The sequence below is a fragment of the Mustela nivalis genome (genome assembly GCF_964662115.1).
Source record: "Mustela nivalis genome assembly, chromosome: 9".
NCBI lineage: Eukaryota > Metazoa > Chordata > Mammalia > Carnivora > Mustelidae > Mustela > Mustela nivalis.
In genome coordinates this window covers 83,681,507-83,705,078 of record NC_139028.1, presented here as the reverse complement: position 1 = coordinate 83,705,078, position 23,572 = coordinate 83,681,507, and positions in this window count along the sequence as shown.

Here is a 23,572-nt window from a genome sequence, read left to right as displayed (position 1 = left end):
GTGAAAGATTTATAGGTATCAGTGCCTTTAACTATAAACTAATAATTACAAGGCCACAGACATATTGTTTAATGATGAGTAAGCATTAAATCAATATTCACAGTTCAGTGTTACTTCCAGTTTATTCCTTGGAATGAACAGGTCACATTTCTTTGGATCATTTCCTCCTGCTGATGGCTGTGGGTTTTCTGAGGCATGTAGTAATTGCATGCATGTGTCCAAGTGAAGATCCATGACGTGTCTGTATGAAGAGACAAATAAGCATTCGTATCATGCATCCTCTTTTGTATCTTTGTACTTACTGTGTCTTGGTAGAGGTGATTCGCCTTATCCTCATCCATTTCCCTCTATGTCCTCTTTCATCTTGAATGTGTGGATTTTATTTATTTTTTTTAAAGATTTTTATTTATTTATTTGACAGACAGAGATCACAAATAGGCAGAGAGGCAGATGAGGGGGTAAGGTGGGGAGAGAGATGCAGGCCCCCTGCTGAGCAGAGAGCCTGATGTGGGACTCGATCCCAGGACCCTGAGATCATGACCTGAGCAGAAGGCAGAGGCTTAACCCACTGAGCCACCGAGGTGCCCCGAATGTGTGGATTTTAAATGTGTGGTTTACAGTGTATGGTTTACAGTTTATAATTACATTTTTGTGCAGATCTTTTCTCTATGGATTAGTTTTAGCAAGTTTGTTTACACTTTTATGTGTATGGAATTTTTCAAAACTTGTAGTTGCTTTAATTTAATGAATTAAAAAAAATTCTTCCTTCCCATGATAAAATACACAAATTGTATTATAAACATGGGCATTTAATCACTACTTATTATACATACAATTTTGCTTTTTTTTTAAATTTTATTTTTATATCGGAATCTTCAGGCATTTTGAAGGTTTTGTTGTGGAATCATGGCATTTGTCCAGAGAGACCCAGGCATTATTTGAAGACTGGTTCTGTCACACCTTAGAATTAACATAACTTCTTGGTTTGTAAATGAATTAATTCCTATTTACAACTAAACAAATAAAATTGCTTTAAAATAGCATCAATATGGGTGGACTAACTAGTCTGTTTAAAATGTTGAAATAAATAATACAAAAGCAACATAATAAAGAAAGAAATTATGCATGGTTTATTTTTTAAATATTTAATGGATTGAACTCACATATGCATACCTGAAGGGACTTTTCAACTCATTAGCAACTGAGACTTTAGTCTCTACTCTTGATAGCATAAAATGTAGAAAACCCCATGATCTCATTTGAAGAGGATATCGGGTTGGAAAGATGCAGGCTAAAAATTTATTAACATGTAAATAGTAAGGTACAAAGCAAAGCAATGACATAGAAGATAGTATATTTAACAGTTAACTGAATTGCCTAAGCAATAGGAAACAAGGCTTTAGAGAAGAAGAAAATCCTATGGGGACAGCGAGATTGCTTTCCAAGGCAACATCTGTTGCTGTCCCTCAGGACCGTTATGACAAACCCTCACGTAGATACCCACTTCTTCCAGGTGATGGCTAACCCAGAGAAAACTCTCAGTCTTTGATAATAAATGTTTCCTTCTTTTAAACTATATCCAAACTGATTGCTTGCCCCCTTGCATCCAACCAAGAGCTCCCACTATACCTGAAGACGGAGTAAAAATCTTTCCATTTCCACTCAGTTCATGATCTCAGGGTCCTGGGATCGAGCCTTATATCCGGCTCTCTGCTTAGAGGGGAGCCTGTCTCCTTCGCCCCCGCACTACCCCCACCCCGGGCTGCCTCTCTGCCTACTTGTGATCTGTCAAATAAATAATTTTTTTTTTTTAAAGAACTCTCCATTTCCAATAAAGATGCCTAATGGAACTGTTTGTTAATAAGACTCAGTCTTTCTGGTTTTACTCTATATTATTTGTTCTCCTCTGTACCTACATTGAAAGCCTGCTAAAACAAAAGTGATGACAATGGAATCTCTTGTCACAGTTTATGAATAAACATTCTTTGTTAATTTTGTCTTAGCTTTTCTTCAACAGAAATATTGGCCAGCTTAATGACTTATGTTAACTTCTTATTGATGTTAGTGATTCATCAGAGTTGCATTATGTTTATTTAAGAATAAAATTTCTTCTGAATAGTTATCGGCCCTGGAAGTACAAGTCAGCTCTTTTAAGAATCATGGTTTAATGATATAATTTTTTAATTATTACATCTAATTTAAAAACTGTTTTTCTTGGCAATGTTTCATTATTTTTAACGGCTGAGTAATATTCTCTCTTTATATACCACGACTTACTTATCCATTCTTATATTGATAGACAGTTGAACTGCTTCCATACTTTGGTAATAGTAAATGATGCTGCAGTACACATACAGGTGCACATATCTTTTCAAATCAGTGTTTTTGTATTCTTTGGGTGAATACCCAGTAGTGTGGTTCCTGGATCATAGGGTAGTTATATTTTTGGCTTTGAGGAACCTCCATACTGTTTTCCACAGTGGCTGCACCAGTTTGCACTCCCAACCAACAGAGCAAGAGAGTTCCTTTTTCTTCACATCTTCACCAATACTTATTATTTCTTGTGTTTTTTATTTTAGCTATTCTGACATGTGAGGTGATACTTTGTTATGGTTTTGATGGGCATTTCCCTGATGATGAGCATCATCGTGATGAGATGTTGAGCATCTTTTCATGTGTCTGTTGGCCATCTGTATGTCTTCTTTTAAAAAATGTACATTCATGTCTCTGTCCATTTCTTAACTGGATTATTTGTCTTTCTGGTGTTGAATTCTCTAAGTTCTTCATATATTTGGATACTAACCCTTATCGGATATGTCCTTTGCAAATATCTTCTCCTACTCCATAGGTTGTCTTTTAGTTTTGTTGATTGGTTCCATTGCTGTGCAGAAGCTTTTTATTTCGATGTTGTCTCAACAGTTTATTTTGCTTTTGTTTCCCTTGTCTTGGAGACATATAGAGAAAGATGTTGCTATGGCCTATGTCAGAGAAATTACTGCTTGTGCTCTCTTAGAGGATTTTAGTGGTTTTGCATGTCACATTTAGTCTTTAATGTATTTTGAATTTATTTTTGTGTATAGTATAAGAAATTGGTTCAGTTTCATTCTTTTGCATGTAGCTGTCCAGTTTTCCCAACACCATTTGTTGAAGAGACAGGTTTTTTTTTTCCCCATTGCATATTCTTGCCTCCTTTATCAAAGATTAATTAATCATATAATTATTGATTTATTTCCAGACTCTTTCTTCTAGTCTATTAACCATGTGTCAATTTTTTTTTTTTTTTTTGCTAGTACCATACTATTTTGATTACTACAGCTTTGTAGAATATCTTGAATCTAGGACTGTGATACCTCTAGTTTCATTCTTCTTTTTCAAGACTGCTTTGGCTATTTGAGGGTTTTTTGTGGTTCCATACAAGTTTTAGGATTATTTGTCCCACTTCTGTGAAAAATGCTGTTACTATTTTGATAGGGATTGCATTACATCTTTAATAAAATGTTTAAAATCTTCACAAGAGTGAAAATAACCAAGAGGAAATTATAAACTTGAAAAATATCATTAGATTCTACTTAATTAATCTCTGGGTATAATGTTTGTTCTGAGTTAATGTTAATGAAACAAAAATAAGAGAGTGGGCAAGGCTACAAGGAGATACCAAAGAAATTATAGGAGAAACATTTGAATTGAAAATTTAGTAAAAGCAAAAAAAAAAAAATAATAATTTTTTTAATTGTCCTCTTAGTGCCTTAGTGTTAACACAATTTGAGTTCTACTTCCTGATACTTCCAAACATCTTAATGGTGACAAAGATGATAGTAAAGCACCTGTTAAGGATCACAAATGAATAAAAAGATAGTATCATGAAAAGGCATTCAGTAGATAATACTTACATTGTATTTACATTAATATGAGATCTTTCTAAGTGACTCACCTATATTCATTCATTTAATTTCAACAGTCCTATGAGATACCTCCATTACAGATGAGAAAACATGTGTTAAATGGTATTTATAAAATTTGTGATATAAAAGTAATTTGCTGTTTGTGTCCTGAAATTCTGAGATAATCAGAATCGGTTCTCTCCCTTTTCTACATTGGAAAGAATTCTTATAATTCAGGTAAATGTATGTTAAAAGGTACTCATTTTGAGAAGAGTTTACCTCTTAGATTTCTCTACCCTGGAGAGACTCAACTTTTCTATGATAGTCAAGTGTGCCATGTTAATACAAAGCTACAAAATGACTTTTTTTTTTTTTCCTGGTTCTAGTCTATCTATGACTTTTATTAGAAAGGTCTCAGTATAAAAGCAATAATCATTTTCATTGTACACCTATATAGGATCCATTTTGTTTAATACACTTTTTTTGGAGAACATGATTATCTAGGCACTGTGATATATGTTACCAATGCAAAGGTAGAAGGAAGTGCTGTTGTCTAATGGAAATTGTGAGATAGTTACAACAAGATACTGTTCAGCCTTTCTGCTTTACATGACCCTTAATTAGAAATACCTGTAAAATAAAAACAGAATATTATTTCCCTTTCTATTGCATTATTATAAAAGTTTAGGATATACATATTTTTAGATATAAATATGAAATCCATCTCTTACATATATTATCTCTCCATCTCATACTATACATAATATTTATGAGAGAGAGGAATGGGTGAGAGACTTTAAGAATATATATATAAAATATATTCTCTATGTATAATCTGTATATTATATATAGTTAAATAAGAGATGGAGAAAGATAGAGATAATGATAGAGATAGAGTGATTTATGGCACCTCAAACACAAGTCACGGTTACTTGGTAATCATTTGACACTTCAGTGACTAATAAACTGAGAAAATATAGTTACTGTCTTTGAGAACTGTCAGCATCGGATTCTCCATATATCAGCAAGAAGACCTATTAATAAGACAATGCTGAGTATAATATTAAGAGCAATAACTGAAAAATCTACTTCAAAGATTTTTTTTTAATTTATTTGACAGAGAGAGATCACAAGTAGACAGAGAGGCAGGCAGAGAGAGAGAAGGGGAAACAGGCTCCCTGCTGAGCAGAGAGCCCGATGCGGGACTCGATCCCAGGACCCCGAGATCATGACCTGAGCCGAAGGCAGTGCTTAACCCACTGAGCCACCCAGGCACTCTGAAAACTCTACTTCAAAAAACTTCAATGATATTTCCCATGGGGAGAGGGAAGAGAACCCAAGGTCAGGATATACTAGAATTGGATGTTTGACTTGAAATGGGTCTTTCTAAATGAAACCTTTATTGAGATTGAGTCGGGATTATGATACAATAGTCCAGGACTGATGGAAACACCAAAATGAAGAATTTGAGGAAATTCATAGAACTGTAGGGAGCAAACTATTGATACTTTCCATTGAAGAAATGGTGGGTTTTTTGGAAAGTTCCCATATGAAATCTTCAAACTATTTGCATTAGCATGGTAGTGTGGGAAGAATAAAGAAATACTAATGAAGACAGCAGAAGCACAAAATCATGTCAATATAGACAGTAAAGATGATTCTGATTCTAGTGTAAAGGCAGAGTGAGGGTAGAAAGGTTTAGATTTCAAAGTTTAAAATAATGTAGAAAAGACAAACAGAGGAAAGAAAAATTTTGATAAATCTATGTAGATAGTGTAGTGTAGTTCAGGAGAAAGCTTCCTCAAAGACCAGGAAGTTAGATTATAAATCAGCCTAGTAAAATCTCTTAAAGAATGCAATACTTTGAATTTCCAAATGAAGATCCAACTGTTTGTATAGATACCTCATTGAATTATATTTGAACCCTTTTTAAAGAAGATTTTATTTGTATTTATTTATTTGAGAGAGAGAGAGAGCATGACTGGGGTATGGTCAAAGGGAGAAGCCGATTCCCTGCTGAACAGGGAGCCCAGTGCACACTCGATTCTGGGACACCAAGACTATGACTTGGGCCAAAGGCAGTCGCTTAATAAATTGAGCCACCCAGGCACCCATTTTAGAATGTTTTTATAGCTGAGGGTCTGACCAGTATATATCATTATGAGTGTCTCTTTCTTGAGTATTTCTGGCCACATAATTGTCCTGTTCTGACTTCGTATCTGATTTTTCAAATTTATTAGTATGGGGTTCATGTCACTTTTACCTATGTTGGAAAAATAAAACCATCCAGCTCACAAAAAGCTTCCTCAGTACCAATACAGAAGAAAATGGAGAACGCAAAGTATTGTGAGACAACATTGATAGAGATTTGTGCATGTAAGGAAGCATGAAAATGATTATGAAGCTAGAACAAAATATCACGTATTATATATAGCAAAACAAAGGAAGAACAGTAACTTCTTTTGTCTTCCCAACAGACAAATGACTGTACTTTGTGGCAGTCTTTCCTTTGTCTCAGGAGAGACTCCTGAACTCATTCCAGAGGTAGATTCCTATGGATCTAGAAGTGAGTAGGCCTGAATTTTGGAAGTATCTCTACATTGTAAAAACTGGTGATGGGCTTAATCCTTAGATTAATCACTATTCCAAGATTAGAGTATGAGCTTGGATTCACTATGCCTCCAAGACTACTTTTAAGAAAAGGAGGAAGGGGAAATGGTATGCTTGCTTTTGCCTTTTAAAACTAGAGTCACTTTTTTTGGTATGCTTGCTTTTGCCTTTTAAAACTAGAGTCACTTTTTTTGGTATGCTTGCTTTTGCCTTTTAAAACTAGAGTCACTTTTTTTTTTTTTAAGATTTTATTTATTTATTTGACAGACAGAGATCACAAGTAGGCAGAGAGCAGGCAGAGAGAGAGGAGGAAGCAGGCTCCCTGCTGAGCAGAGAGCCCGATGCGGGGCTCGATCCCAGGACCCTGCAATCATGACCTGAGCTGAAGGCAGAGGCTTTAACCCACTGAGCCACCCAGGTGCCCCTAAAGAGTCACTTTCATTGATCTTTATTGATTTATTTCTAAGCTACTCTCAGATGTCAACATAGACATTTTTAAACTTTTAAATAAAGTGTGGTTATAAAAATGTGACTTGACACATTGTCTTTGTATGCAAAAGGAAATGTATAATAAAACAATCAAAATAAATTTAGGGGCACCAGGGTGGCTCAATACAGAAAGTGTAATACTCTTGATTTTAGCTGATGTCATGATCTCAGGGCCATGAGATTGAGCCCCATGTCAGGTTCCATGCATGGAGCCTGCTTAAGATTCTCCCTCTCCCGCTACCCTTCCCCCCAGCTCACATTCATGCATGCACATCTCTCTCTCTACAATAAAGAAATAAAAGAGTAAAAATGGAGAGTCATTGTCACTGATCCTATGATTTATTTCTAAGTTTCTCTTAGATGTCAACATAGACATTTTTAAACTTTTAAATGAAATGCAGTTATAAAAATGTGCCCTGACACATTGCCTTTGTACCCTCAATGATATGTACATTATGATAAAACAATCAAAATAAATTTAACTTGTTCCATGCCACCTCCCTTCCCTCCCATGTGTCCTTGCTTGAGTTGTTATGGATTTCCCATATATCTGTTCTAAGATACTATTATTGATAAAGGAACATGAAAAAGAAGTGATAGCAGACTCAAGCATAGGCTGTTCAGTGCAAACCCATGCTAGAAAGAAATTTGATATTTTGATGACTTGATAATTTTGAGCAGTTCTTTTCAAGGCAAATCTAATTTTCAGGGTTTTTGTTTGTTTGTTTTTACCAAGATATGGCTGTACAGTACTTTATTTTTATAAATATTTTATTTATTTATTTGGCAGACAGAAATTACAAGTAGGCAGAGAGGCAGGCAGAGAGAGAAGAAGGGAAGCAGGCTCCCTGCTGATCAGAGAACCCGATGTGGAGCTCCATCCCAGGACCCTAGAATCATGACCTGAGCTGAAGGCAGAGGCGTTAACCCACTGAACCACCCAGGTACCCCAGCTGTACAGTACTTTAATTATGCTTTGCTCCTTTAAGTTTTAGCTGTAATTTCTTAGCATTTGGTAAATCATTGCAGGTATTTAAAAAATGTTTTTGATACTCTTTATGCTTAGGTGAAGCCATACAACAAATGATCAATTTATATGTTATTTTGCTGGCAAATGGCCAATAGGGTTTCTTTTTTGCATAACTGTAGCTCATTGCAGTGGGTGGCAGATTGCCAGGTACTGCAGAGTTGCATCTGTTTATCAGCATCTGTAGTGAACACCTGTGAGATCTAAAGATGCTTATTGAGTGTACAATTTTCTAACTCAAAGTGTAATAATAAAATTTTAGCGTAGTGTCCTTATGTTAAAAATTCAAGGCCTGTTTTCTATTAATAGTAATGCTTTACTAGACTATCATTAAATTTTAAGAGATGATGATAAGTAGAAATATAAGTTGTGTATTTCAAATAACTCAAAATTTAACATGTGAAAAGCAAGGGGGCTACATATGAAATACAATTTCTTCAAGAATCAAATAGGTCAAATTTAATCATATCTTGAACTTGGGAATCCGGGACGGGGGGTGTTGTATAACAGCTTTGGGCTATAGAAACCTGGGAAACACGTAGCCTTTATTAGTGCATAATTACACAAAAGCATATTTGCAAAAAATAATCATCTGAGGGTTGGAAAAAGGTTAATATATTTAATGAAAATAATCTGTGCCAAATATGTGGGACTTTAGAATTAGAATATCTTAAAGTTTTTGAGACAAATATAAGATGATATCATTTTTATATAAAATGAGGATATTGGGCTGTCTGGGTTGCTCAACTGGTTAAGTGTCAGACTTGGTTTCAGCTCAGGTCATGATCTCACAGTGGTGGTACAGAGCTCCATTACAGGCTACGTGCTCAGCATGGAATCTGCTTAGAGTCTTTCTCTTCCTCCCACCTCTGCCCCTCCCCCGGCTCATGTTTTCCATCTCTCTCTAAAATAAATAAATAAAAACTTAAAAAAAACATAAAAAGCGTAAATTGAGGATATCAGCATCCCTACAATTTCCTCTCCCTCCCATTACCCTTCTATTTCATAATTGTTATCAGTTATAACTTTGCTTTTGCATTCTTAAGCTTTATAATATACATATAGTCTTAAAACCATAATTAAGTCATTTCTTACTGTATATATGTTAAATGCACAGGATGAAAAAAGGCGAAGAATAGTATTTACACTATTATAATGATATAATTCTGGTTCATTGCAGATCAAAGTACTGCTATTGAACCTCTCAAAAGAAATATTAATCTATATTATCAACCTAAACCACTTCAAGGGAATTTCGGGTGTGGAGCATTAACTAGTTATCGTTCTTTGAATGAATGGATCAATGGTTAAGGATCACAATAAATTTTAGTTTACTTAATAATTGAATCCAGATTTTTTTTTTTTTTTTAAGAGAGGGAGGGGATGGGCAGAGAGAGAGATTCTGAAGCAGGCTCCACACCCATTGTGGAGCTCAATGCAGGGCTCTATATCAGGACCCCAAGATCACAACATGAGCCAAAATCAAGGGTTGGTCACATAACCCGTGGCGTCACCCAGGTACCTCTGAATCTAGATGTCCTTTTTTCTTTTTTTTTCTTAAAGATTTTATTTATTTAAGAGAGAGAGACTGAGAGAGGAAACACAGAGAGAGGGAGAAGCAGACTAACCACTGAGCAGGGAGCCCGACATGGGGCTCGATCCCAGGACCCTGAGATAATGATCTGAGCTGAAGGCAGACACACTAACTAAGACAGCCAGGTTCCGCTGAGTCCAGATGTTCTTAATGGATTGTCATTTTGTTTGGGTTTATTTTACTCCTCTTGAATTTTCTTTTTATTTTCTCCCCCTCCTGCTTTTATAATAGCAAATATCTTTGTCCTATATCTAAGATTATTTATTCTCTTAAACATACTGTATGTTACATGGTACCTACTCTCTTTTCTAAACCACTCTTCCTGGAGCATTCTCATCTTCAGCTTCAATACGGTCTAGGCAAGTGCCACAACTCTTATTATGATAACTTTCCTGAACATTTTCCTTCATATTTTTTGTAGCTAATATTTTTCTCATTCTTGGATTCTTTTTGGTTTTGTAGTGTTATTTCCTCACCTACTTTTTCTTTCCCTCAGAAAATATGTACAAGATGGAAAGAAGTTGAGTCCTTGAATTATGACCTGTTTTTATTTTACCATCACACTCAAAATGGATATCACAGAGTAGAGTAGAAAAGTGATTAGAATTAAGGACTTTGAAGCCAGAGGCTGTTATTTAAATTCCAGCATTGCTCCGGTTAACCTTAGGAAAATTATTATCCCCTCTGTGCTTCTAAGTCTTCATCCAAAATGCAGGGTTATTAATGATATCTTACCCCCAGGATTCAATCAGGTAGTATATACATAGAACTCTTGGAGAAATGCCTGGCACACTGTGAGATAACATAAATACTACCTATTAGTACTTATAGGTATCAAATTCTAAGTTCAAGTAATTATCCCTCAAAATGGAAAAGTCAGTGTTTTTTGTTGTCTGGCATGTGGTGCTGTTAATGAAAAATCTTATCAGTCTGGTTCTTATTCTTTCGAGATAACCTATTTTCTTTTGTTTGTTTTCTCATCTTAAAAACTTTTAGGGTGTGTGTGTGAGAGAGAGAGAAAGAGAGACAGACAGACTGTGGCTGGGCGTGGAGATTTAGTTGTTCATTATGCTTAGCATTCAGTGGACCTATGATAGATTTGTGTCCTTTTTTTGGAAAATGTTCTTCCAATATTCTGAGACTTTATTCTTGGATTTTTTCATGCATCTCATTTTCTCTCTTTGTTTCTGTCTAAACACAGAGAAGTAGATTTTTCTTAACTAATGATGTACTTAATAGGAAGTAAAGAGACTGAGAGTAAACTTTTGGATGTGATGGATATCTATCTATCTATCTCCCCCATAGATCTTTTTTGATACCTACTCAGTTTCTAGGTAATTGAAATGTTATCCAACATTAAGAAATTATATATATTGATTTAATAACTGGAAGATCTGTGGAGCACCTGTGTTTCAGGTATTTTCCTATGCTATGCTCTGGGGATACATCTATGATCAAAAGAAATGGAAACTTGCCTCTCATGAATCTAACATTCCATTTAGGAATGATCAGTGATCAGTGATAAGTGCTCTGAAGAAATAAAGCCGCAGTTATGTTGGAGAGTGATTCAGTACATCCTATTACTTCAGTTTAGTATATTGAATATTTTCTCACATTTGAGAATTTCCTTAAATGTTGTCACAACATTTATGCTTTTATGATACTTCATCCTGTAGACCTGTGGTCTTTTCACAAGGATCTGTTTTGCTCTCAGGGATATTTCTCAACCTATGGAGACATTTGTAACTGTTGTGACTGAGGGGAGGTACTACTGTCATTGAATAGGAGGAGGCCAATGATGCTGCTAAACTTCCTATCATACACAGGATAGGTCCACCAACAAATAGTTTTCTGGCCAAAAGTATCAGTAGTGTTGAAGCTGAAAAACACTACCATAGACACAGTATAGGTTTCTTTTAAAAATTTTTGAACATTTTTCTTTTTCTTGATTTTGCTTGGACAGAGTTTCTTCCTTATTTTTCTTTTCTGCCGGGGAACTGGGCATCAATTAACATAACACTCTTGACTTTTCTCTTCATGTCCTTGATACTTCTTCTCTCCAAAAGAAGTGACTTTCCTGCCTGTGAACTTGCTGGAGAAGCTAGATATATAAAACTCTATTTCTCCCTTTATTATACACTTGAAAGGGCACATTCAGTTGTGGAGGTGGATAAGGCTGCAGCAGTTTTGGTGTTGCAATCAGAAACAACCCGACAGCTGGTGCATAGGCAAGATACCTTAAAGAAGTAAACAATGACATTTTACAAAGAACAGATGGAAATTGAGGTTTCTGATATAGTTAGCACAGGTGAGTTTAACCTTTGCTTTACTAATCACATGAATATTTCCTTGGCAGTGTGCAGCATGCATGGTCTAATGTAATTTTATTCATTCATTCATTTCATTTTTCATGTGTAGTTATTTGCTTTTGATTTTTGCAACATGGGCAAGGGGCATTAAGCCTTAGCCCCATTAATAACTGTTTTCTGTTCACAGGTTGTCTGTCTAGAGGCAGGGCTGCAGGATGGAGCATCAGGAAAGGCAGAGATTCCCCTTCTGCCTTGGGTTCTCAGAAAAGATACAGGCATCTGAGGGCTATAGCCAGGTGCTGGATGTTTTAGCCTGCACTGGCAAACACCAGCCATATTCCCTTCATTAAAGGCATGTGATTTGTTCATAGGGACATTAGGTGCATGACCTTACTTGAAGAATCTCTAATCAGAAAGGAATGAAACCGCATCTAAAACAGTACCAGAAATAAGTACCACGTAGAACAAAATTGGCACATGTTTCTATTCTTTTACTTTAAAACATTTGAGCCAAACTGATACTCAGTTTCAAACCCTTCATTTGATTCTGGCTCCTGACTAGTGGCTCAGAACATGTAGACTTTTGTTTGAAAGAAATCTATTTTGGGGAGCCTGGGTAGCTCAGTTTGTTAAGCTTCTGACTTGATTTCAGCTTAGGTCATGATCTCAGGGTCGTGGGATGGAGCCCCACCTCAGGCTCCGGGCTCGGGGTGTTGTCTGCTTGAGATTCTCTTTTTCCCTCTGCCCCTCCTCCAGCTCACACAGGCACATGAGCACACACACACTCTCTCTCTCTCAAATAAATAAATAAATAAATAAATAAAATATATATTTTTTAAGACTTTATTTGTTTGAGAGAGAAAGGGAAAAAGAAAGCAGGGAGGGACAGAGGGAGAAGTAGATTCCTTGCGGAGTAGGGAGCCCAATACGGGGCTCCATCCCAGGACACCTGAGCCAAAGGCGAATGCTTAAGCAACTGAGCCATCCAGGAACCCCATAAGAGATCTATTTTAATAATTTTTTGAAAAATCCATACTTATATTTTTCTTGAGTTGACTCTCAAAACCATGCCAAGAGATGTGTGTGTGTGTGTGTGTGTGTGTGTAGTGAAACAACTACAAGGCAACGGAAAGCAAAAGAAAATTCATGAGAGACAATCCAAAAAATCTGAGTGTCGACAATACTTATCATTTGCTCCTGAGAATTTAGTTGATTTTTATTTTCCAGTCATTTGGTTATTTGTTCCTAGATTTGCTCCATGCCTTTACAGCCTCATCTTTTGTTCTTACTGAGATCGGAGCCCTGAGCTGTACCTCTGACCTCAGGTGCTCTTACCACCTGGTTTCCTGTCTAGGTTGGTCGGTCAAGAGGCCTGGTGGAAGACTGAAGGGAGGGCAGAAGAAATCCTCGGGTTTCTTTCCTTCTCTTGTCATTACTGGTAGTGTGTCTGACAATGGTTGTGTCTCCTTTATGGTTCTGATTGTTTCTGGGCAGCTGCTATTATAGCTTATGCTTGGCAGCTTATCATAGCCACAGCTCCCACAGAAGGTCCCCAGAAACTTCCTGTCTTTGTCAAGCTCTGCTTTGCCTCACGTCTCTCTCTTTCAAAAATTCCAAAAGCTCTTCCAATTACACTAGATTTGTATCCTGTATTAGATTACCTCTATTTACATGGAGTAGGTACTATTTTCAGGAAAACAGAAAATTATTTATAATTATAATAATTTAATAATTATATATAAAATAATAGGTAAATAAATATAACTAAAATGAATTATTTTGATTTTTTCACTAAAACTGAAATTCAAAAAAAAGCTGATGATTACATTACATAAAGTTAAAAGAGGCTAAAGATAGATAGTAGTCATATTGTAAAAATAAAAGAATTTTTTGATAGGTACTGTTTTAAATTCAGAAAGATGGATTAAAAATGAGGCTCAAAAATAATACCTATTTTTCTATATAAAATTTTTCTTAGTGGAAATTTCAGAAACTGACTCTGCAATTAAGGGAAGGAAATCTATATTTTCTGAATTCTAAATTAGATAATATAAAGAACCTAAGTCTTCTCACTAAGGAGCAAAATCTTTATACATACCGCCTCCATCATAAATGGAAATATGTTAAAAAATGTATGTTTTCCTGTGTGCCAATATAAATTGTCTTCTATTAAATGTAGAAATACTTCTACACATGCTAATAAGCTGTCATTAAAAATAGAATATGAAAAGAGTTGAATGCGGTGCCTTTAATTTTGATGACTCTAATCTGTCATTCTCATCACTAAGCAAGTACAGTAACATTCAATAACTTTCTTCTGTTAATATTTCTTCCCTGCTTTTAAAACTGTCACTAAAAAAAAATAATAAAAATTTTCTAAAGATTTTTTAAGAGGTGAGGGATGGGCAGAAGTTGAGGGAGAGAGAATCTTAAGGAGGATCCACGCTCAGCATAGAGCTCAGCCTGGGGCTTGATCTTAGGATCCTGAGATCATGACCTGAGCTGAAATCAAGAGTTGGGTGCTTAATCGACTGAGCAACTCATGTGCTCCCTAAAGATTTTTAGTAATAAAATATGGACTCCTTTCATGTATCAGACAGGTCTCAGTCTGTTGCTTGTCTTTATCTACAGCCTTCTTCCTTGAACACTCTCCTTACTCCTTATGCTCTAACTACACTGTCCTTCTTTCTGCTCCTTGAGCAAACCAAGCTCATTTCCGCTTTAGGGACTACACACTCATTTTGTGTTGTTCCTGCAACCCCTTGCCCTGACTCTTCATACGGCTGGCTTCTTCTTGTGATTTAGAAATCAGTTCAACTGTTACCTCCACAATGGCTTTTGCTAGCAAATCTGTAGTAATAAAAGAAAGATTAACTACCAATTATTGTGTGGTTAGATAAATCTGGTTTATTTCCTCCATGGGATTTGCTTATTCTAATATGAAATATTCTCCTTTATTTATAGTCTTATTTTGTTTCCTTCTCCAACAAAAATATTAATTCGTAGAAGACAGAGACTTGGATTTTAGTTTGATTTTATATTCCTACCACTAAGAATCTCGGTGAATATATGAATGATGATATATTTGATGCATTCTGAGAAATAATTGAGAAGAAATCTTGAAGAGTGCATACAGTAATGGAAAGAACTTGTCTCCCTGGCTCTGCCATTAACTGCATCAGGTAACATTCCACAAGGTTATAACCTTCATATTTCATTTGTAAAATGAGGATAACAGTAATTCCTACTGCAGGACCTCCTGGGTGGCTCCATCGCTTAAGTGTCTGACTCCTGATTTTGGCTCAGGTCATGATCTCAGGGTCATGAGATCGGGCTCCACCCCAGAGCCTGCTTGGGAGTTTCTCTCCCTCTGCCTCTCTCCACCTCTTTAAATACAACAACAACAACAATAACAAAACAATAGTAATACCTACAGCATAAGGTTGTTAGGAGGGTTAGAGGACTAAAATTTATAAAGTACTGAGAAGTGCACCTGGTGCATAGTATGTGCTTAAATAAGTATTTGTTAAAGAATAGATAGCTCAAATTATATTTCAGAATCTTCAAGTTCTTTCTCCCTTTTCTGTTGTTCCTTATTCACTGATTACAGCTCAATCACAAAATGTATAAAATTGGGTTAAATAATTTAATCAGGTCCTCTCCTTTCATATTGTCTGGTTTTGTCTGTGTGGATTGCTGCCATGATTCGATCATGGGTGGACTGTATGTGAATGGAGAATAGAACCATATTGATGCGTCCTGAGTTCATGGAGTAGACATTAGGTTCCAACTAATTTATATTCATTACCAGTACTAACAACATGTATTAGATTGACTTTTTAAATATATTAATTGGAAGATATAGTTTTTTTCTTCTTCATCTGTTTCAGTCTTTAATTCTACAAAGGATCGTCTCAATTCTTTCTCCAAGAATGACACATTTCTAAAACATTGTACATTTTGTTTGGCACTATTAAGAACATACTTGTACAAAGTGTTTGTCATCATATTTTAAGACCAGGAAATATGTGTTCAAAAACAAATCAAGCACTTGACAAGATTTGGACATCTCTGAGTGAGTCAGATAACGTCTTAATTCTCCCTTAGTAATGTTGTCTCTACTGACTTTAAAAGAGTAAGCCCTGGGCTGGCTCTGGGCAAAAATGTCAAGTTTAGATCCTCAGCCTGTCATTTAAAGTCCCCCACATTTGGTCCCTTCCTTTCTTTTTTATTCTCACACCGAAGGCAATCACCAAGTGCCTTGTTTTGTTCTGTTTCTTTTCAGCTTTAACTGACTTACAAGCAAGCCTTCAAAAGGACATTCCTCTTGCTTGGCCCTGGCCCTGGCCTCTTCCACAAGCTGCTTGCTCTTCCTCACTCACTCATAGAAGCATAAAGAAAAATCGGGTTTTTCAGAGGTAGTTCAAATTCCAAAATAAATATAAATATTTGGGTTATACAGCCTTTTTTATACTTCTATTCTTTCCTCTTATTTTCTGTTTCACATTATATGATTTTCAGCACTACCACAACAGAGGAGGGAAGTTAATATTTGGCCTGGAGTGGGGGGGAGGGTGGATAACAAAACATTGATGAGTCTGTGCTAGAATCCTTAAAGATGGTCACCAATAATTCTTTCCCTCCCTAAAAGTAGGCATGGGTCCTCTCATCAAGTGGTAGTCTAGTCTTTCTTTCCTTGAATCTAGACTGGCCTTTTTTTGTCTAATGGAAACTGTAAAAGAAACCACAGGTCCAAAGCCAGACCTTCCTAGTATTGGCAGGTTTTACTTTCTTTTGAAATTAGCTGTCCCATAAAGTCAACTACCCCAAGAGTATGCTGTGAGAAGGCTGAGCTGAATCTAACAGATGCCTCAACTGAATGAATCTGAATTAATAATCCCATATGATGTCACATGGGGCAAAAGCACTCAGCTAACCATAGTCATTGCACAGAATTATGAGAAATAAATAGTGCTCTTTACACCATTAAGTTTTCTGTAGGTCCATTACTCAGCAATACAATTAGAAGTGTCTTGAACTCCTTAGAGGAAAAATAAATATGCCGATGAGATTAAAAGTAAAATTCAAACCATATGAAGATCATCTCTGAATATCTTCCATGTCATCTGTTAATGTATTATTATTGTTCTTTTTAGTTTAAATTTTATTAACTAGAAGGTTAAACATCCTGCCTTTCTTAGCTCTAGGAAGTTGGCCAGCTTACTTAATCTCTATGTGCTTTAATATAATCCTCATTAAAATGGTAATAATAATATACTTGTTGTGAGTTAAGGTATATAAAGACCTTATGATGTAATGTATATAAAATGCTTAGAAAAGTACCAAACATGTAGTAGAACCACAAAAGTGTTTGCAATTATAATTTTTCTCATTATTCCCAAGATATATTAATTTCAAAACAATTGTGAAAAAAGTGACTATACTAGAAAATTTATGTTAAGCCCTAGATAAATATATTCTTTATAGGGACACCTGGGTGGCCCAGTCATTTAAGTGGCTGCCTTCAGCTGGAGTCATGATCTTGAGGTCCTGGGATTGAGTCCCGCATCGGGCTCCTTGCTCAGTGGGGAGCCTACTTCTCCCTCCGCCCGCCTTTCCCCCGGCTCATACTCTCTCTGACAAATAAATCAAATATCAAAAATTATTCTTTCTAGATTTAAGTACTGTGTAAGAAATTTCAAGCTACTTTATCTGAATTACTCGCATGTTTTAGTCCATGTTTCTCCTTTTGCTTTTAATTAAGATACTTCAAAATTCAATTTATATTTAGCAAATGTTTAGAATATTGAAAACTACCGGGATGCCTGGGTGGCTTAGTCAGTTAAGCTGATTCTTGATTTCAGCTCAGGTTATAATCTCATGGTCCATTGTGAGATTGAGCCCTGAGACAGGGTCCATGCCTAGTACCGAGACTGCTTAGGACTACATGTTGACCAACTGAATATTAAAAAAAAAAAAGAAAAAAGAAAAAAGAAAAAGAAAATATCCTCTCTTTTCAATTCTTTTAGTTTCATTTTTTATGTAAGTGGGAAAATAAAGGATACATTTTGGAGAAATGTTTAAATAAGTAAACATTTAAAGGTTGTTTTTAAAGTGACTGGTTATGCCCACACATACACAGTCAATTCATTTTCAGGAAGGATTCTAAGAATACACAATGGGGAAAGGATAGTATCTTTAATAAATAATACTAGAAAAATTGGATAGCCATATATAATGAAATTGGACCCTTATCTTATACAAATATCAGCTCAAAGTGGATTCAAGACTTGAACATAAGACCTAAGATAATAGTATATTTTTTTAAGATTTTATTTATTTATTTATTTGACAGAGAGAGAGATCACAAGCAAGCAGAGAGGCTGGCAGAGAGAGGGAGAAGCAGGCTCCCTGCTGAGCAGAGAGTCCGATGTGGGACTCGATCTCAGGACCCTAAGATCATGACCTGAGCCGAAGGCAAAGGCTTAACCCACTGAGCCACTCAGGTGCCCCAAGATAATAGTATCTTAAACAGTCATAGCCAGCTCAGTTCAACCAGACATTTCCTTGTATATCATCTTATATTACATTCATTTTATTTAATGACTGTGAGACAGCATTTCAAAATGGTAGTTGGTGCCCAGTTCATGGTTATTCTTTCATTGACTATATCATGTTGTTTCAGTGGATCCTTACTGGTAATTATTTGCTCCTGGTACTCTAATGACTTCAAAAAGGTATAAAATTCTAAAGAAGGTCTAGATCCTCAATGTTTAAAAAGAAAAATGTGATCTTAAATATCTTCATCTGCCAGAGTTAGGTAGTTTTATTTGTATTGTTTAGTAAGTGTTTCTTACAATTTCCTATGAAGCCTGTGCTGAAAGCACACACAATATAACTTCCTCCAATGCTCTGATCCTTCAAATGTAATATCTTCTGAGCAATTTTTTTTTAAAGATTTTATTTATTTGACAGAGATCATACATAGGCAGAGAGGCAGGCAGAGAGAGAGGGAAGCAGGCTCCCTGCTGAGCAGAGAGCCCAAAGTGGGGCTTGATCACAGGATTCTGGGACCATGACCTGAGCCAAAAAGCAGAGGCTTTAACCCACTGAGCCACTGAGGTGCCCCTCTTCTGAGTAATTTTTATATAAGCCTAAAATGATCTAAAAAATAACAACTTAAATTTAAGGAACATCATAGTATAATGTTGAAAATGCTTCTTACACTTTGCCCTTAATTGCAGCCTCTATATACTTTTTTTAGTCGATTTAAGCTGCTATAACAAAACTACCACAGACTGGATGGTGTATGAACAACAGAAATTAGTTTCTCACACAAATTTCTTGAGTCTCAGATGTCTCAGAAGACCAAGAACAAGATACCAGCAGGTTTGACGAGGGCCAGTTCCTGGTTCATCACTGACTATCTTCTCACTGTGAACTCACGTGATGGAAGGTCTCTTTTATAAGAGCACTAATCCCATATGTGAGAGTTCCTTTCTCATCATCTAATCATTTCTCACAGGTCTCACCTCCAAATACTGTCACATTTGGGATTAGCTTTCAACATACATAGGGGGATACATAGCCCTTCAGTCAGTAGCAGTACTTAAAGGAAGATAAAGTTGAGATTAAGTAGTAAAACTTAAGTAGCAGTCCAAAAAGTGTTAATAGTGCCTCCTAATGTCTATGATTGTCCATTTGGAAATAATTTCCAGCTCCCATCCAATTTGGGATGCAGCAAAACTTAGTCCAGTATAAACTATACCATGTTTCCCTCCTCTGCACCCTCAATTCCTGCTAATGGGTAGAAGAAGAATATGGACCAAAAAAAAAAAAAAAAAAAAAAAAAAGAAAAGAAAAAAAAAGTGTAGAACATGAAGTTATTTTTCATGTAAGGATAAAAACACATTAAGGAAGATGTTCCACCTCAGTGCAACAGCACAATGTGAACCCCATTCTAAAGTAGCTGTCTCCGGGTATTTTTCCTAAAACACTGCATTAAAACAAAGTCCCTTTAGAAATAGCGTTCATATTTTTTTCTTAATTTGAAGACGAAACATAGAGCATATGCAGTATAAAAGTTAATTTTCTTAGCAGTTAGTATTACACTAAGATGTGGAAGCTTAACAATCCACAATATTACTGAGAGCGAGAGTGTCGCATGTCCCAAGAGGAGGATCATTTAGAAAGTAATGGGAGACTCACTGTCAGGGACTGTAACTGATATTTTTACCAATTTTTACAACGAAAGAATTAAGAAATAATGTCGAAGTTGTATAGAACTGTACTGTTTAATTAGGCTTAAAGAACTCTTAACTATACAATTATACTACATCACTCTCAGAACTAACTTTATTAACATTAAATTTTATAAGCAGTGCATTTATTCATTCATTCATTTATACATGTCAGACTTTAGAAACTATGGTAGGAGTTAGGTTGAGTTTATCTTGTATATATCTCTGGGTATAAAATATTCCTTTTTCTTTGAGGGGGAGTGCATAGGGAGAATGTGAAGCAGACTCCCTGTTGAGCTGGACCCCCCCCACCACCACCACAGGGCTCAGTCTCACATCGAGATCATGACCTGAGCCGAAATCAAGAGTTGAATGCTGAAATGACTGAGCCACAAGGCACCCCAAAATACTCCTTTTTTTTCTTCCTTTCTTTTTTTTTTTGAAATAATGGATGAGCCTGATCTAAATGATCTAAACTTATACAAGCAAAACTGTAGTGCAAAGTTCTCTTTACCTAGAAAGTTATGTAAAAACAATACTATGTAGCCATCAAAAGAAATAAAATCTGGTTAGATGTGGATGGAACTAGAGGGTATTATGTTTAGCTAAATAAGCGGAGAAAGACAACTATTCTATGATCTCCCTCCCTGATATGAGGAAGTCGAGAAACAACATGGGGAGTTTGGGGGGTAGGAAAAGAACAAATGAAACAAGATGGGTTCAGGAGGAAGAAGAACCATAAGAGATTCTTAATCTCACAAAGCAAACTAAGGGTTGCGGGGGGAGGGCATAGGGAAAGGGTGGTGGGGTTATGGACATTAGGGAGGGTATGTGCTATGGTGAGTGCTGTGAAATATGTAAACCTGACGATTCACAGACCTGTAACCTTAGGGCTAATAATATATTATATGTTAATTTAAAAATAGAAAATATGTAAAAACAACAGCGACAACATCAAAGAACACACTGGCCGTGCCTGCATTCCATAATGAAGAGTCTTACTGTTTTGTATCTATACTTACACGTTAGGGCTAGCAGGAGATGCACAATTTGTTTTGAAGACATTTTGAAATCTTATTCACTAAAAGGAAACAAATTGGTGAGATTTCTTAAACTGTGTGAATAAAGAAAGAACTTCTGATGGATGCTTCGTCTCTTCCTTGAATACGATTTGTACTTGTTTTGTTCTATTCCATGATATTCTCTTCCAGTTTTAGGACCTTTGATATTAATTGTAGGATGTTCCCAGTGTCTAATACTTGCTTTCAATGAAGTCAAATTTTAAGTCAATGCCTATAGGTGATTTTTGTCTCTGTTATTAGCTGTGCTAATGGTTTATTATCTCATTTGGTTATTAATAAAGGCTGGATATATGTTACTAGGGCATTGGTCCCTTCTCTTTTATTCTAGTTTTCAGATCAAGGAATCTTAGTATCAGTCTCCCCATTGGACCTAGTAATTGTTTGCTCCACTGCTACAGGGGATGGATGCTTAACTTGAATATTCTCTTCGTTTTCAGCAATAAGAGATACCTGATTATCTGTTATGGACCACTGAGTACCTATATACCTCACAGGACATGGATTTCATTGATTTTCAGTTCTGTTGCCTTCTCAGTCTTATCCTAGTTGCTAGATCTCATTTTTCCTATCCCCCAAGTTGCTGAGAAAAATAATTTTCCTTATTGCCAAAATTCTAGATAGAATGTCTGATTATCCAGATTACTCCCTATAATTCTTCTCTAAACTTTGATTTAATATAAGAAATATTCAGGAGAAATTATGTGTTTTTGGTGCAAGAGAATCTTTGAATTCATGTTTTTCACCTGCTCATGATACAATACACTGGGATTTGTGTCTGCATCTTTAGTAGATTTGGGGAATTAAATGGATCTCTTTTTCCCAACCATACTCTCACCCCATAACCTTGGTCCCTGTATGCATTATGAGTTTTCAATGTATTGTTTCAATATATAGGCTGTTAACTATTAAAACGTAGCAAAGGAAAGTTAATTTTCCTTGACTGAGGTAATAAGACAAGGCAATAACGGAGTCCCGAGGGTTTTCTTTCATACCAGCAAAGTGCTTTTAAAGTAGTTTCACCAGAAGCATGTATGTATTTTTCTAAACACTCACCAAACTATTCAATATATTACTAAATAAAACTCTGCAGAATTTTTGTTTCAAAAGAGTTAATGTGAGCACATGCATTCTCAGTCCATTCCATGATACTCAAAGAGCAAAGCGAACTAACAAAATATAGACTAGCATTTCACATAACATGGTTGTTGGGTCAATAGCATATACAACTTTTAGAAATGCAAATTCTTAGACCCATCCCCAAACTTACTAAATCACAAACTCTTCAGGGTAAAGCCCAGAAATCTGTGTTTTGACAATTTGTGGTGGCCATGAAGATATGACACTCAGAGGGATGCCTGGGTGGCTCAGTCCGCTGAGCATCTGCCTTCGGCTAAGGTCATGATCCCAGGGTCCAGGGATTGGGTCCACACCCAGCTCCTTGCTCAGCAGAAAGCCCGTTTCTCCCTCCTGCCACGCCCCCTGCTTGTGATTGCTCTTACTCTCTCTCTCTCTGACAAATACAATCTTTTTTAAAAAAGTATGACACTCAGATCTGTTGAAGGGAGCAAAATTAACTGATGGCCCCAACTGCAGCCCTTTTGGATTTGCCAGTTTTTTTTGCCCAAAGGCTGCTCCTAGCCAGTTACTGAATGGAGTGGATACACTAAGGGAGGCATGTTCGCAAGATGTTGAACTCCTTAACAGGTAACTTCAGCTCACTTTGGCACCATTCTTGACAAAGTGTTCTCAGAACTGTGCTGTACTCTGAGACTCCTTTCTAATATACTTTCCTTTCTCCTCTCCTCACAAGGGTCACGCTCACCTCCTGGTCTATCCTACTTAGTCTGACTCCCTCCCCTTCATCTTTATCATGCATCTTCTCCAATTCCTTTCTTGTACTTCTAATTTCATTTTAGCTTTAGCTTCTCAGAGGACCCTCACTAACTCCAATGATTCAGGAAAACGGGGAGTGCACATGGGATTTTGAAAGAACCTAAATTAGCAGTCAAACCCTTCAGGTTCTCTGATGTGCACTGAAGTTTGGGAGCTATAGCTGTAGACATTTTTCATTTCCATTATAGTTATCTGGGGTGCCTGGTCTGCATTCGGCTCAGGTCAGGATCCCAGGGTCCTGGGATCTAGCCCTGAGTCAGGCTTCTTGCTTGCAGGAACCTGGCTTCTTTTTCTTTTACAACCCCCCTCTTTGTATTCTCTCTCTCTCTCTTTCTGTCAAATAAATAAATAAAAATCTTAGAAAAAATGAGTGGATCATAGCTGTCATAACTGAGGGGATTGCCAAATATTTTGTACTTGAGGGTAGGTCCTCAGAGGATAACTGAA